We start from the raw sequence: 16015 nt of genomic DNA on the forward strand, positions 1-16015 counted from the left end.
CGGGGCCAAAAACCTTGTGTGGAGTCAGGGCCGTAACCGAGGATTCCTCTCAGGGGCTGACATGGATCTTTGGGTACTTCTGGAGTCTCCCCAGGGGAGTCAGGCCTCGTCTCGAGTGGGGGCATGCACGTGCGCTTTCCTTCCAGGCTGTAGCAGCAATGTCACGCTTCCCGTTGCTTGGATCAAAGGATCTGTGGTTTTCCCTCGAGGCTTTCCCTCGAGGCTTTCCCACAGGGCTGTCCCACGTGCCACCGTGGTGTAAGTCGATTCTCGGAGTGAAAGATGAGCCAGTGCAGGGCAAAGAGGTTCCTCTGGAATGGACTGAGACATCTGGGGGACTCTTGGAATGGTGGTACGACCATGGAGTTCCTCTCGCCTTTCCTGTTGAGAGTGCCTCCTCTTGAGATGCGACTGGAACGCCGGGAATTCTTTCCCGTTGAAAGCAGGGAAAGGATCCCTCATCTTGAGCTCCGAGGGGGAAACGGGGCTCCTCTGGATGTGGGCGGGACCATCGTGCTTCCTCTCGAGTGGAGACGGGTATGGCGGTGAACTTCTTGAGTTGCAGCAAGGGTGTAAAAGACCCTTTCGAAGTTCCAGAGGTTAAGTGTCATTAGTCTCCAGACGCCTCATCGGAAATAGGCCTCATCTCGCCTGGAAGGGAGAACTTCCTGGATTTTCTCGAGTTGCGGCAGGTGTTCTCGAGTTACGACGGGGACCTCAGGGACCCGCCCTGGTGGCCTCAGTAGAGGCCAGTCCCCATGCGAGGTACTAGGGGTCCTCTCGGGATTCCTCTACAATCGATACCGGGGCCAAAATCCTTGTGTGTAGTCAGGGCCGGAACCAAGGATTCCTCTCAGGGGCTGACATGGATCTTTGGGTACTTGTGGAGTCTCCCCAGGGGAGTCAGGCCGCGTCTCGAGTGAGGGCATGCACGTGCGCTTTCCTTCCAGGCTGTAGCAGCAATGTCACGCTTCCCGTCGCGTGGATCAAAGGATCTGTGGTTTTCCCTTGAGGCTTTCCCACGAGGCTTTCCCACAGGGCTGTCCCACGTGCCACCGTGGTGTGAGTCGATCCTCGGCGTGAAAGATGAGCCAGTGCAGGGCAAAGAGGTTCCTCTGGAATGGACTGAGACATCTGGGGGACTCTTGGAATGGTGGTACGACCATGGAGTTCCTCTCGCCTTTCCTGCTGAGAGTGCCTCCTCTTGAGATGCGACGGGAACGCCGGGAATTCGTTCCCGATGAAAGCAGGGAAAGGATCCCTCATCTCGAGCTACGAGGGGGAAACGTGGCTCCTCTGGATGTGGGCGGGACTATCGTACTTCCTCTCGAGTGGAGACGGGTATGGCGGTGAACTTCTTGAGTTGCAGCAAGGGTGTGAAAGACCCTTTCGAAGTTCCAGAGGTTAGGTATCATTAGTCTCCAGACGCCTCATCGGAAATAGGCCTCATCTCGCCTGGAAGGGAGAACTTCCTGGATTTTCTCGAGTTGCGGTAGGTGTTCTCGAGTTACGACGGGGATCTCAGGGACCCGCCCTGGTGGCCTCAGGAGAGGCCAGTCCCCATGCTAGTTGCTAGGGGGCCTCTCGGGATTACTCTCCCGTCGATACCGGGGCCAAAAACCTTGTGTGGAGCCAGGGCCGGAACCGAGGATTCCTCTCAGGGGCTGACATGGATCTTTGGGTACTTCTGGAGTCTTCCCAGGGGACTCAGGCCTCGTCTCGTGTGGGGGCATGCACGTGCGCTTTCCTTCCGGGCTGTATCAGCAATGTCACGATTCCCGTGGCGTGGATTAAAGGATCTGTGGTTTTCCCTCGAGGCTTTCGAACAGGGCTGTCCCACGTGCCACCGTGGTGTGAGTCGATCCTCGGAGTGAAAGATGAGCCAGTGCAGGGCAAAGAGGTTCCTCTGGATTGGACTGACACATCTGGGGGACTCTTGGAATGGTGGTACGACCATGGAGTTCCTCTCGCCTTTCCTGTTGAGAGTGCCTCCTCTTGAGATGCGACGGAAACACCGGGAATTCTTTCCCGTTGAAAGCAGGGAAAGGATCCCTCATCTCGTGTTCCGAGGGGGAAACGGGGCTCCTCTGGATGTGGGCGGGACCATCGTGCTTCCTCTCGAGTGGAGACGGGTATGGCGGTGAACTTCTTGAGTTGCAGCAAGGGTGTGAAAGACCCTTTCGAAGTTCCAGAGGTTAGGTGTCATTAGTCTCCAGACGCCTCATCGGAAATAGGCCTCATCTCGCCTGGAAGGGAGAACTTCCTGGATTTTCTCGAGTTGCGGCAGGTGTTCTCGAGTTACGACGGGGACCTCAGGGACCCGCCCTGGTGGCCTCAGGAGAGGCCAGTCCCTAGGCGAATTGCTAGGGGGCCTCTCGGGATTCCTCTCCCGTTGATACCGGGGCCAAAAACCTTGTGTGGAGTCAGGGCCGGAACCAAGGATTCCTCTCAAGGGCTGACATGGATCTTTGGGTACTTGTGGAGTCTCCCCAGGGGAGTCAGGCCGCGTCTCGAGTGGGGGCATGCACGTGCGCTTTCCTTCCAGGCTGTAGCAGCAATGTCACGCTTCCCGTTGCTTGGATCAAAGGTTCTGTGGTTTTCCCTCGAGGCTTTCCCTCGAGGCTTTCCCACAGGGCTGTCCCACGTGCCACCGTGGTGTAAGTCGATTCTCGGCGTGAAAGATGAGCCAGTGCAGGGCAAAGAGGTTCCTCTGGAATGGACTGAGACATCTGGGGGACTCTTGGAATGGTGGTACGACCATGGAGTTCCTCTCGCCTTTCCTGTTGAGAGTGCCTCCTCTTGAGATGCGACTGGAACGCCGGGAATTCTTTCCCGTTGAAAGCAGGGAAAGGATCCCTCATCTTGAGCTCCGAGGGGGAAACGGGGCTCCTCTGGATGTGGGCGGGACCATCGTGCTTCCTCTCGAGTGGAGACGGGTATGGCGGTGAACTTCTTGAGTTGCAGCAAGGGTGTAAAAGACCCTTTCGAAGTTCCAGAGGTTAAGTGTCATTAGTCTCCAGACGCCTCATCGGAAATAGGCCTCATCTCGCCTGGAAGGGAGAACTTCCTGGATTTTCTCGACTTGCGGCAGGTGTTCTCGAGTTACGACGGGGACCTCAGGGACCCGCCCTGGTGGCCTCAGTAGAGGCCAGTCCCCATGCGAGGTACTAGGGGTCCTCTCGGGATTCCTCTCCCATCGATACCGGGGCCAAAATCCTTGTGTGTAGTCAGGGCCGGAACCAAGGATTCCTCTCAAGGGCTGACATGGATCTTTGGGTACTTGTGGAGTCTCCCCAGGGGAGTCAGGCCTCGTCTCGAGTGGGGGCATGCACGTGCGCTTTCCTTCCAGGCTGTAGCAGCAATGTCAGGCTTCCCGTCGCGTGGATCAATGGATCTGTGGTTTTCCCTCGAGGCTTTCCCTCGAGACTTTCCCACAGGGCTGTCCCACGTGCCACCGTGGTGTGAGTCGATCCTCGGCGTGAATGATGAGCCAGTGCAGGGCAAAGAGGTTCCTCTGGAATGGACTGAGACATCTGGGGGACTCTTGGAATGGTGGTACGACCATGGAGTTCCTCTCGCCTTTCCTGTTGAGAGTGCCTCCTCTTGAGATGCGACGGGAACGCCGGGAATTCTTTCCCGATGAAAGCAGGGAAAGGATCCCTCATCTCGAGCTACGAGGGGGAAACGGGGCTCCTCTGGATGTGGGCGGGACCATCGTGCTTCCTCTCGAGTGGAGACGGGTATGGCGGTGAACTTCTTGAGTTGCAGCAAGGGTGTGAAAGACCCTTTCGAAGTTCCAGAGGTTAGGTGTCATTAGTCTCCAGACGCCTCATCGGAAATAGGCCTCATCTCGCCTGGAAGGGAGAACTTCCTGGATTTTCTCGAGTTGCGGCAGGTGTTCTCGAGTTAAGACGGGGACCTCAGGGACCCGCCCTGGTGGCCTCAGGAGAGGCCAGTCCCCTTGCGAGTAGCTAGGAGGCCTCTCGGGATTCCTCTCCCATCGATACCGGGGCCAAAAACCTTGTGTGGAGTCAGGGCCGGAACCGAGGATTCCTCTCAGGGGCTGACATGGATCTTTGGGTACTTCTGGAGTCTCCCCAGGGGAGTCAGGCCTCGTCTCGAGTGGGGGCATGCACGTGCGCTTTCCTTCCAGGCTGTAGCAGCAATGTCACGCTTCCCGTCGCGTGGATCAAAGGATCTGTGGTTTTCCCTTGAGGCTTTCCCACGAGGCTTTCCCACAGGGCTGTCCCACGTGCCACCGTGGTGTGAGTCGATCCTCGGCGTGAAAGATGAGCCAGTGCAGGGCAAAGAGGTTCCTCTGGAATGGACTGAGACATCTGGGGGACTCTTGGAATGGTGGTACGACCATGGAGTTCCTCTCGCCTTTCCTGTTGAGAGTGCCTCCTCTTGAGATGTGACGGGAACGCCGGGAATTCGATCCCGATGAAAGCAGGGAAAGGATCCCTCATCTCGAGCTACGAGGGGGAAACGGGGCTCCTCTGGATGTGGGCGGGACTAACGTACTTCCTCTCGAGTGGAGACGGGTATGGCGGTGAACTTCTTGAGTTGCAGCAAGGGTGTGAAAGACCCTTTCGAAGTTCCAGAGGTTAGGTGTCATTAGTCTCCAGACGCCTCATCGGAAATAGGCCTCATCTCGCCTGGAAGGGAGAGCTTCCTGGATTTTCTCGAGTTGCGGCAGGTGTTCTCGAGTTACGACGGGGACCTCAGGGACCCGCCCTGGTGGCCTCAGGAGAGGCCAGTCCCCATGCGAGGTGCTAGGGGGCCTCTCGGGATTCCTCTCCCGTCGATACCGGGGCCAAAAACCTTGTGTGGAGTCAGGGCCGTAACCGAGGATTCCTCTCAGGGGCTGACATGGATCTTTGGGTACTTCTGGAGTCTCCCCAGGGGAGTTAGGCCGCGTCTCGAGTGGGGGCATGCACGTGCGCTTTCCTTCCAGGCTGTAGCAGCAATGTCACGCTTCCCGTTGCTTGGATCAAAGGTTCTGTGGTTTTCCCTCGAGGCTTTCCCTCGAGGCTTTCCCACAGGGCTGTCCCACGTGCCACCGTGGTGTAAGTCGATTCTCGGCGTGAAAGATGAGCCAGTGCAGGGCAAAGAGGTTCCTCTGGAATGGACTGAGACATCTGGGGGACTCTTGGAATGGTGGTACGACCATGGAGTTCCTCTCGCCTTTCCTGTTGAGAGTGCCTCCTCTTGAGATGCGACTGGAACGCCGGGAATTCTTTCCCGTTGAAAGCAGGGAAAGGATCCCTCATCTTGAGCTCCGAGGGGGAAACGGGGCTCCTCTGGATGTGGGCGGGACCATCGTGCTTCCTCTCGAGTGGAGACGGGTATGGCGGTGAACTTCTTGAGTTGCAGCAAGGGTGTAAAAGACCCTTTCGAAGTTCCAGAGGTTAAGTGTCATTAGTCTCCAGACGCCTCATCGGAAATAGGCCTCATCTCGCCTGGAAGGGAGAACTTCCTGGATTTTCTCGAGTTGCGGCAGGTGTTCTCGAGTTACGACGGGGACCTCAGGGACCCGCCCTGGTGGCCTCAGTAGAGGCCAGTCCCCATGCGAGGTACTAGGGGTCCTCTCGGGATTCCTCTCCCATCGATACCGGGGCCAAAATCCTTGTGTGTAGTCAGGGCCGGAACCAAGGATTCCTCTCAAGGGCTGACATGGATCTTTGGGTACTTGTGGAGTCTCCCCAGGGGAGTCAGGCCGCGTCTCGAGTGGGGGCATGCACGTGCGCTTTCCTTCCAGGCTGTAGCAGCAATGTCACGCTTCCCGTCGCGTGGATCAAAGGATCTGTGGTTATCCCTTGAGGCTTTCCCACGAGGCTTTCCCACAGGGCTGTCCCACGTGCCACCGTGGTGTGAGTCGATCCTCGGCGTGAAAGATGAGCCAGTGCAGGGCAAAGAGGTTCCTCTGGAATGGACTGAGACATCTGGGGGACTCTTGGAATGGTGGTACGACCATGGAGTTCCTCTCGCCTTTCCTGCTGAGAGTGCCTCCTCTTGAGATGCGACGGGAACGCCGGGAATTCGTTCCCGATGAAAACAGGGAAAGGATCCCTCATCTCGAGCTACGAGGGGGAAACGTGGCTCCTCTGGATGTGGGCGGGACTATCGTACTTCCTCTCGAGTGGAGACGGGTATGGCGGTGAACTTCTTGAGTTGCAGCAAGGGTGTGAAAGACCCTTTCGAAGTTCCAGAGGTTAGGTGTCATTAGTCTCCAGACGCCTCATCGGAAATAGGCCTCATCTCGCCTGGAAGGGAGAACTTCCTGGATTTTCTCGAGTTGCGGCAGGTGTTCTCGAGTTAAGACGGGGACCTCAGGGACCCGCCCTGGTGGCCTCAGGAGAGGCCAGTCCCCTTGCGAGTAGCTAGGAGGCCTCTCGGGATTCCTCTCCCATCGATACCGGGGCCAAAAACCTTGTGTGGAGTCAGGGCCGGAACCGAGGATTCCTCTCAGGGGCTGACATGGATCTTTGGGTACTTGTGGAGTCTCCCCAGGGGAGTCAGGCCTCGTCTCGAGTGGGGGCATGCACGTGCGCTTTCCTTCCAGGCTGTAGCAGCAATGTCACGCTTCCCGTGGCGTGGATCAAAGGATCTGTGGTTTTCCCTCGAGGCTTTCCCTCGAGGGTTTCCCACAGGGCTGTCCCAAGTGCCACCGTGGTGTGAGTCGATCCTCGGCGTGAAAGATGAGCCAGTGCAGGGCAAAGAGGTTCCTCTGGAATGGACTGAGACATCTGGGGGACTCTTGGAATGGTGGTACGACCATGGAGTTCCTCTCGCCTTTCCTGTTGAGAGTGCCTCCTCTTGAGATGTGACGGGAACGCCGGGAATTCGATCCCGATGAAAGCAGGGAAAGGATCCCTCATCTCGAGCTACGAGGGGGAAACGGGGCTCCTCTGGATGTGGGCGGGACTAACGTACTTCCTCTCGAGTGGAGACGGGTATGGCGGTGAACTTCTTGAGTTGCAGCAAGGGTGTGAAAGACCCTTTCGAAGTTCCAGAGGTTAGGTGTCATTAGTCTCCAGACGCCTCATCAGAAATAGGCCTCATCTCGCCTGGAAGGGAGAGCTTCCTGGATTTTCTTGAGTTGCGGCAGGTGTTCTCGAGTTACGACGGGGACCTCAGGGACCCGCTCTGGTGGCCTCAGGAGAGGCCAGTCCCCATGCGAGGTGCTAGGGGGCCTCTCGGGATTCCTCTCCCGTCGATACCGGGGCCAAAAACCTTGTGTGGAGTCAGGGCCGGAACCGAGCATTCCTCTCAGGGGCTGACATGGATCTTTGGGTACTTCTGGAGTCTCCCCAGGGGAGTCAGGCCTCGTCTCGAGTGGGGGCATGCACGTGCGCTTTCCTTCCAGGCTGTAGCAGCAATGTCAGGCTTCCCGTCGCGTGGATCAATGGATCTGTGGTTTTCCCTCGAGGCTTTCCCTCGAGACTTTCCCACAGGGCTGTCCCACGTGCCACCGTGGTGTGAGTCGATCCTCGGCGTGAAAGATGAGCCAGTGCAGGGCAAAGAGGTTCCTCTGGAATGGACTGAGACATCTGGGGGACTCTTGGAATGGTGGTACGACCATGGAGTTTCTCTCGCCTTTCCTGTTGAGAGTGCCTCCTCTTGAGATGCGACGGGAACGCCGGGAATTCTTTCCCGTTGAAAGCAGGGAAAGGATCCCTCATCTCGAGCTACGAGGGGGAAACGGGGCTCCTCTGGATGTGGGCGGGACCATCGTGCTTCCTCTCGAGTGGAGACGGGTATGGCGGTGAACTTCTTGAGTTGCAGCAAGGGTGTGAAAGACCCTTTCGAAGTTCCAGAGGTTAGGTGTCATTAGTCTCCAGACGCCTCATCGGAAATAGGCCTCATCTCGCCTGGAAGGGAGAACTTCCTGGATTTTCTCGACTTGCGGCAGGTGTTCTCGAGTTACGACGGGGACCTCAGGGACCCGTCCTGGTGGCCTCAGGAGAGGCCAGTCCCCATGCGAGTTGCTAGGGGGCCTCTTTGGATTCCTCTCCCGTCGATACCGGGGCCAAAAACCTTCTGTGGAGTCAGGGCCGGAACCGAGGATTCCTCTCAAGGGCTGACATGGATCTTTGGGTACTTGTGGAGTCTCCCCAGGGGAGTCAGGCCTCGTCTCGAGTGGGGCATGCACGTGCGCTTTCCTTCCAGGCTGTAGCAGCAATGTCACGCTTCCCGTCGCGTGGATCAAAGGATCTGTGGTTTTCCCTTGAGGCTTTCCCACGAGCCTTTCCCACAGGGCTGTCCCACGTGCCACCGTGGTGTGAGTCGATCCTCGGCGTGAAAGATGAGCCAGTGCAGGGCAAAGAGGTTACTCTGGAATGGACTGAGACATCTGGGGGACTCTTGGAATGGTGGTACGACCATGTAGTTCCTCTCGCCTTTCCTGCTGAGAGTGCCTCCTCTTGAGATGCGACGGGAACGCCGGGAATTCGTTCCCGATGAAAGCAGGGAAAGGATCCCTCATCTCGAGCTACGAGGGGGAAACGTGGCTCCTTTGGATGTGGGCGGGACTATCGTACTTCCTCTCGAGTGGAGACGGGTATGGCGGTGAACTTCTTGAGTTGCAGCAAGGGTGTGAAAGACCCTTTCGAAGTTCCAGAGGTTAGGTGTCATTAGTCTCCAGACGCCTCATCGGAAATAGGCCTCATCTCGCCTGGAAGGGAGAACTTCCTGGATTTTCTCGAGTTGCGGCAGGTGTTCTCGAGTTAAGACGGGGACCTCAGGGACCCGCCCTGGTGGCCTCAGGAGAGGCCAGTCCCCTTGCGAGTAGCTAGGAGGCCTCTCGGGATTCCTCTCCCATCGATACCGGGGCCAAAAACCTTGTGTGGAGTCAGGGCCGGAACCGAGGATTCCTCTCAGGGGATGACATGGATCTTTGGGTACTTCTGGAGTCTCCCCAGGGGAGTCAGGCCTCGTCTCGAGTGGGGGCATGCACGTGCGCTTTCCTTCCAGGCTGTAGCAGCAATGTCAGGCTTCCCGTCGCGTGGATCAATGGATCTGTGGTTTTCCCTCGAGGCTTTCCCTCGAGACTTTCCCACAGGGCTGTCCCACGTGCCACCGTGGTGTGAGTCGATCCTCGGCGTGAAAGATGAGCCAGTGCAGGGCAAAGAGGTTCCTCTGGAATGGACTGAGACATCTGGGGGACTCTTGGAATGGTGGTACGACCATGGAGTTTCTCTCGCCTTTCCTGTTGAGAGTGCCTCCTCTTGAGATGCGACGGGAACGCCGGGAATTCTTTCCCGTTGAAAGCAGGGAAAGGATCCCTCATCTCGAGCTACGAGGGGGAAACGGGGCTCCTCTGGATGTGGGCGGGACCATCGTGCTTCCTCTCGAGTGGAGACGGGTATGGCGGTGAACTTCTTGAGTTGCAGCAAGGGTGTGAAAGACCCTTTCGAAGTTCCAGAGGTTAGGTGTCATTAGTCTCCAGACGCCTCATCGGAAATAGGCCTCATCTCGCCTGGAAGGGAGAACTTCCTGGATTTTCTCGACTTGCGGCAGGTGTTCTCGAGTTACGACGGGGACCTCAGGGACCCGTCCTGGTGGCCTCAGGAGAGGCCAGTCCCCATGCGAGTTGCTAGGGGGCCTCTTTGGATTCCTCTCCCGTCGATACCGGGGCCAAAAACCTTCTGTGGAGTCAGGGCCGGAACCGAGGATTCCTCTCAAGGGCTGACATGGATCTTTGGGTACTTGTGGAGTCTCCCCAGGGGAGTCAGGCCTCGTCTCGAGTGGGGCATGCACGTGCGCTTTCCTTCCAGGCTGTAGCAGCAATGTCACGCTTCCCGTCGCGTGGATCAAAGGATCTGTGGTTTTCCCTTGAGGCTTTCCCACGAGGCTTTCCCACAGGGCTGTCCCACGTGCCACCGTGGTGTGAGTCGATCCTCGGCGTGAAAGATGAGCCAGTGCAGGGCAAAGAGGTTACTCTGGAATGGACTGAGACATCTGGGGGACTCTTGGAATGGTGGTACGACCATGTAGTTCCTCTCGCCTTTCCTGCTGAGAGTGCCTCCTCTTGAGATGCGACGGGAACGCCGGGAATTCGTTCCCGATGAAAGCAGGGAAAGGATCCCTCATCTCGAGCTACGAGGGGGAAACGTGGCTCCTTTGGATGTGGGCGGGACTATCGTACTTCCTCTCGAGTGGAGACGGGTATGGCGGTGAACTTCTTGAGTTGCAGCAAGGGTGTGAAAGACCCTTTCGAAGTTCCAGAGGTTAGGTGTCATTAGTCTCCAGACGCCTCATCGGAAATAGGCCTCATCTCGCCTGGAAGGGAGAACTTCCTGGATTTTCTCGAGTTGCGGCAGGTGTTCTCGAGTTAAGACGGGGACCTCAGGGACCCGCCCTGGTGGCCTCAGGAGAGGCCAGTCCCCTTGCGAGTAGCTAGGAGGCCTCTCGGGATTCCTCTCCCATCGATACCGGGGCCAAAAACCTTGTGTGGAGTCAGGGCCGGAACCGAGGATTCCTCTCAGGGGATGACATGGATCTTTGGGTACTTCTGGAGTCTCCCCAGGGGAGTCAGGCCTCGTCTCGAGTGGGGGCATGCACGTGCGCTTTCCTTCCAGGCTGTAGCAGCAATGTCACGCTTCCCGTCGCGTGGATCAAAGGATCTGTGGTTTTCCCTTGAGGCTTTCCCACGAGCCTTTCCCACAGGGCTGTCCCACGTGCCACCGTGGTGTGAGTCGATCCTCGGCGTGAAAGATGAGCCAGTGCAGGGCAAAGAGGTTCCTCTGGAATGGACTGAGACATCTGGGGGACTCTTGGAATGGTGGTACGACCATGGAGTTCCTCTCGCCTTTCCTGTTGAGAGTGCCTCCTCTTGAGATGTGACGGGAACGCCGGGAATTCGATCCCGATGAAAGCAGGGAAAGGATCCCTCATCTCGAGCTACGAGGGGGAAACGGGGCTCCTCTGGATGTGGGCGGGACTAACGTACTTCCTCTCGAGTGGAGACGGGTATGGCGGTGAACTTCTTGAGTTGCAGCAAGGGTGTGAAAGACCCTTTCGAAGTTCCAGAGGTTAGGTGTCATTAGTCTCCAGACGCCTCATCGGAAATAGGCCTCATCTCGCCTGGAAGGCAGAGCTTCCTGGATTTTCTCGAGTTGCGGCAGGTGTTCTCGAGTTACGACGGGGACCTCAGGGACCCGCCCTGGTGGCCTCAGGAGAGGCCAGTCCCCATGCGAGGTGCTAGGGGGCCTCTCGGGATTCCTCTCCCGTCGATACCGGGGCCAAAAACCTTGTGTGGAGTCAGGGCCGTAACCGAGGATTCCTCTCAGGGGCTGACATGGATCTTTGGGTACTTCTGGAGTCTCCCCAGGGGAGTCAGGCCTCGTCTCGAGTGGGGGCATGCACGTGCGCTTTCCTTCCAGGCTGTAGCAGCAATGTCACGCTTCCCGTTGCTTGGATCAAAGGATCTGTGGTTTTCCCTCGAGGCTTTCCCTCGAGGCTTTCCCACAGGGCTGTCCCACGTGCCACCGTGGTGTAAGTCGATTCTCGGCGTGAAAGATGAGCCAGTGCAGGGCAAAGAGGTTCCTCTGGAATGGACTGAGACATCTGGGGGACTCTTGGAATGGTGGTACGACCATGGAGTTCCTCTCGCCTTTCCTGTTGAGAGTGCCTCCTCTTGAGATGCGACTGGAACGCCGGGAATTCTTTCCCGTTGAAAGCAGGGAAAGGATCCCTCATCTTGAGCTCCGAGGGGGAAACGGGGCTCCTCTGGATGTGGGCGGGACCATCGTGCTTCCTCTCGAGTGGAGACGGGTATGGCGGTGAACTTCTTGAGTTGCAGCAAGGGTGTAAAAGACCCTTTCGAAGTTCCAGAGGTTAAGTGTCATTAGTCTCCAGACGCCTCATCGGAAATAGGCCTCATCTCGCCTGGAAGGGAGAACTTCCTGGATTTTCTCGAGTTGCGGCAGGTGTTCTCGAGTTACGACGGGGACCTCAGGGACCCGCCCTGGTGGCCTCAGTAGAGGCCAGTCCCCATGCGAGGTACTAGGGGTCCTCTCGGGATTCCTCTACAATCGATACCGGGGCCAAAATCCTTGTGTGTAGTCAGGGCCGGAACCAAGGATTCCTCTCAGGGGCTGACATGGATCTTTGGGTACTTGTGGAGTCTCCCCAGGGGAGTCAGGCCGCGTCTCGAGTGAGGGCATGCACGTGCGCTTTCCTTCCAGGCTGTAGCAGCAATGTCACGCTTCCCGTCGCGTGGATCAAAGGATCTGTGGTTTTCCCTTGAGGCTTTCCCACGAGGCTTTCCCACAGGGCTGTCCCACGTGCCACCGTGGTGTGAGTCGATCCTCGGCGTGAAAGATGAGCCAGTGCAGGGCAAAGAGGTTCCTCTGGAATGGACTGAGACATCTGGGGGACTCTTGGAATGGTGGTACGACCATGGAGTTCCTCTCGCCTTTCCTGCTGAGAGTGCCTCCTCTTGAGATGCGACGGGAACGCCGGGAATTCGTTCCCGATGAAAGCAGGGAAAGGATCCCTCATCTCGAGCTACGAGGGGGAAACGTGGCTCCTCTGGATGTGGGCGGGACTATCGTACTTCCTCTCGAGTGGAGACGGGTATGGCGGTGAACTTCTTGAGTTGCAGCAAGGGTGTGAAAGACCCTTTCGAAGTTCCAGAGGTTAGGTATCATTAGTCTCCAGACGCCTCATCGGAAATAGGCCTCATCTCGCCTGGAAGGGAGAACTTCCTGGATTTTCTCGAGTTGCGGTAGGTGTTCTCGAGTTACGACGGGGATCTCAGGGACCCGCCCTGGTGGCCTCAGGAGAGGCCAGTCCCCATGCTAGTTGCTAGGGGGCCTCTCGGGATTACTCTCCCGTCGATACCGGGGCCAAAAACCTTGTGTGGAGCCAGGGCCGGAACCGAGGATTCCTCTCAGGGGCTGACATGGATCTTTGGGTACTTCTGGAGTCTTCCCAGGGGACTCAGGCCTCGTCTCGTGTGGGGGCATGCACGTGCGCTTTCCTTCCGGGCTGTATCAGCAATGTCACGATTCCCGTGGCGTGGATTAAAGGATCTGTGGTTTTCCCTCGAGGCTTTCGAACAGGGCTGTCCCACGTGCCACCGTGGTGTGAGTCGATCCTCGGCGTGAAAGATGAGCCAGTGCAGGGCAAAGAGGTTCCTCTGGATTGGACTGAGACATCTGGGGGACTCTTGGAATGGTGGTACGACCATGGAGTTCCTCTCGCCTTTCCTGTTGAGAGTGCCTCCTCTTGAGATGCGACGGAAACACCGGGAATTCTTTCCCGTTGAAAGCAGGGAAAGGATCCCTCATCTCGTGTTCCGAGGGGGAAACGGGGCTCCTCTGGATGTGGGCGGGACCATCGTGCTTCCTCTCGAGTGGAGACGGGTATGGCGGTGAACTTCTTGAGTTGCAGCAAGGGTGTGAAAGACCCTTTCGAAGTTCCAGAGGTTAGGTGTCATTAGTCTCCAGACGCCTCATCGGAAATAGGCCTCATCTCGCCTGGAAGGGAGAACTTCCTGGATTTTCTCGAGTTGCGGCAGGTGTTCTCGAGTTACGACGGGGACCTCAGGGACCCGCCCTGGTGGCCTCAGGAGAGGCCAGTCCCCATGCGAGTTGCTAGGGGGCCTCTCGGGATTCCTCTCCCGTCGATACCGGGGCCAAAAACATTGTGTGGAGTCAGGGCCGGAACCGAGGATTCCTCTCAGGGGCTGACATGGATCTTTGGGTACTTGTGGAGTCTCCCCAGGGGAGTCAGGCCTCGTCTCGAGTGGGGGCATGCACGTGCGCTTTCCTTCCAGGCTGTAGCAGCAATGTCACGATTCCCGTCGCGTGGATCAAAGGATCTGTGGTTTTCCCTCGAGGCTTTCCCTCGAGGCTTTCCCACAGGGCTGTCCCACGTGCCACCGTGGTGTGAGTCGATCCTCGGCGTGAAAGATGAGCCAGTGCAGGGCAAAGAGGTTCCTCTGGAATGGACTGAGACATCTGGGGGACTCTTGGAATGGTGGTACGACCATGGAGTTCCTCTCGCCTTTCCTGTTGAGAGTGCCTCCTCTTGAGATGCGACGGGAACGCCAGGAATTCTTTCCCGTTGAAAGCAGGGAAAGGATCCCTCATCTCGAGCTCCGAGGGGGAAACGGGGCTCCTCTGGATGTGGGCGGGACCATCGTGCTTCCTCTCGATTGGAGACGGGTATGGCGGTGAACTTCTTGAGTTGCAGCAAGGGTGTGAAAGACCCGTTCGAAGTTCCAGAGGTTAGGTGTCATTAGTCTCCAGACGCCTCATCGGAGATAGGCCTCATCTCGCCTGGAAGGGAGAACTTCCTGGATTTTCTCGATTTGCGGCAGGTGTTCTCGAGTTACGACGGGGACCTCAGGGACCCGCCCTGGTGGCCTCAGGAGAGGCCAGTCCCCATGCGAGGTGCTAGGGGGCCTCTCGGGATTCCTCTCCCGGCGATACCGGGGCCAAAAACCTTGTGTGGAGTCAGGGCCGGAACCGAGGATTCCTCTCAAGGGCTGATATGGATCTTTGGGTACTTTTGGAGTCTCGCCAGGGGAGACAGGCCTCGTCTCGAGTGGGGGCATGCACGTGCGCTTTCCTTCCAGGCTGTAGCAGCAATGTCAGGCTTCCCGTCGCGTGGATCAATGGATCTGTGGTTTTCCCTCGAGGCTTTCCCTCGAGACTTTCCCACAGGGCTGTCCCACGTGCCACCGTGGTGTGAGTCGATCCTCGGCGTGAATGATGAGCCAGTGCAGGGCAAAGAGGTTCCTCTGGAATGGACTGAGACATCTGGGGGACTCTTGGAATGGTGGTACGACCATGGAGTTCCTCTCGCCTTTCCTGTTGAGAGTGCCTCCTCTTGAGATGCGACGGGAACGCCGGGAATTCTTTCCCGATGAAAGCAGGGAAAGGATCCCTCATCTCGAGCTACGAGGGGGAAACGGGGCTCCTCTGGATGTGGGCGGGACCATCGTGCTTCCTCTCGAGTGGAGACGGGTATGGCGGTGAACTTCTTGAGTTGCAGCAAGGGTGTGAAAGACCCTTTCGAAGTTCCAGAGGTTAGGTGTCATTAGTCTCCAGACGCCTCATCGGAAATAGGCCTCATCTCGCCTGGAAGGGAGAACTTCCTGGATTTTCTCGAGTTGCGGCAGGTGTTCTCGAGTTAAGACGGGGACCTCAGGGACCCGCCCTGGTGGCCTCAGGAGAGGCCAGTCCCCTTGCGAGTAGCTAGGAGGCCTCTCGGGATTCCTCTCCCATCGATACCGGGGCCAAAAACCTTGTGTGGAGTCAGGGCCGGAACCGAGGATTCCTCTCAGGGGCTGACATGGATCTTTGGGTACTTCTGGAGTCTCCCCAGGGGAGTCAGGCCTCGTCTCGAGTGGGGGCATGCACGTGCGCTTTCCTTCCAGGCTGTAGCAGCAATGTCACGCTTCCCGTCGCGTGGATCAAAGGATCTGTGGTTTTCCCTTGAGGCTTTCCCACGAGGCTTTCCCACAGGGCTGTCCCACGTGCCACCGTGGTGTGAGTCGATCCTCGGCGTGAAAGATGAGCCAGTGCAGGGCAAAGAGGTTCCTCTGGAATGGACTGAGACATCTGGGGGACTCTTGGAATGGTGGTACGACCATGGAGTTCCTCTCACCTTTCCTGTTGAGAGTGCCTCCTCTTGAGATGTGACGGGAACGCCGGGAATTCGATCCCGATGAAAGCAGGGAAAGGATCCCTCATCTCGAGCTACGAGGGGGAAACGGGGCTCCTCTGGATGTGGGCGGGACTAACGTACTTCCTCTCGAGTGGAGACGGGTATGGCGGTGAACTTCTTGAGTTGCAGCAAGGGTGTGAAAGACCCTTTCGAAGTTCCAGAAGTTAGGTGTCATTAGTCTCCAGACGCCTCATCGGAAATAGGCCTCATCTCGCCTGGAAGGGAGAGCTTCCTGGATTTTCTCGAGTTGCGGCAGGTGTTCTCGAGTTACGACGGGGACCTCAGGGACCCGCCCTGGTGGCCTCAGGAGAGGCCAGTCCCCATGCGAGGT

This window comes from Capricornis sumatraensis, chromosome 11 (genome assembly GCF_032405125.1).
Source record: "Capricornis sumatraensis isolate serow.1 chromosome 11, serow.2, whole genome shotgun sequence".
Taxonomy (NCBI): domain Eukaryota; kingdom Metazoa; phylum Chordata; class Mammalia; order Artiodactyla; family Bovidae; genus Capricornis; species Capricornis sumatraensis.